This window comes from Odontomachus brunneus, unplaced genomic scaffold, assembly GCF_010583005.1.
Source record: "Odontomachus brunneus isolate Ranch 3 - 2012 unplaced genomic scaffold, Obru_v1 Obru_scaffold_116, whole genome shotgun sequence".
In the NCBI taxonomy this organism is placed as follows: Eukaryota; Metazoa; Arthropoda; class Insecta; order Hymenoptera; family Formicidae; genus Odontomachus; species Odontomachus brunneus.
In genome coordinates, this window is record NW_022639566.1 from 151,880 (window position 1) to 152,302 (window position 423).

Consider the following 423-nt stretch of genomic DNA (forward strand, 5'->3'; position numbering starts at 1 on the left):
GGGGGGGGGGGGGGGTGCGCCGGCGGTTCCCGCCGACCCCACTATGTGTGTGAGCCACACACTCCTCATAAAAATTAATAAATACGTTCATCGTTAACGCACCGCATTTCTGTCTCAATAGAGAAATATACTTGTAACGATGCATATCGTTACGTAATAATAACAACGCAAGCCGAACACCGCGAACCGAAAGCGCAAGAGGACAGCGCGTCCTCCAAAACAGTAAACAGCGCGACCGCCGAACAACCGCGGTAAATAGCGAAGCAACCGAGATTCGAGGTATATAAAACGCCGCGTAATTGTAATCGAGAGATTCGATCATCCGCTCTCGAAAGAGAATCAGAACCGATCCACCGCTCTCGAAGGAGAATCCGATTCCGATTATCCGCTCTAAGAGAGACCGACTCCGCTCCTGGCAGATTA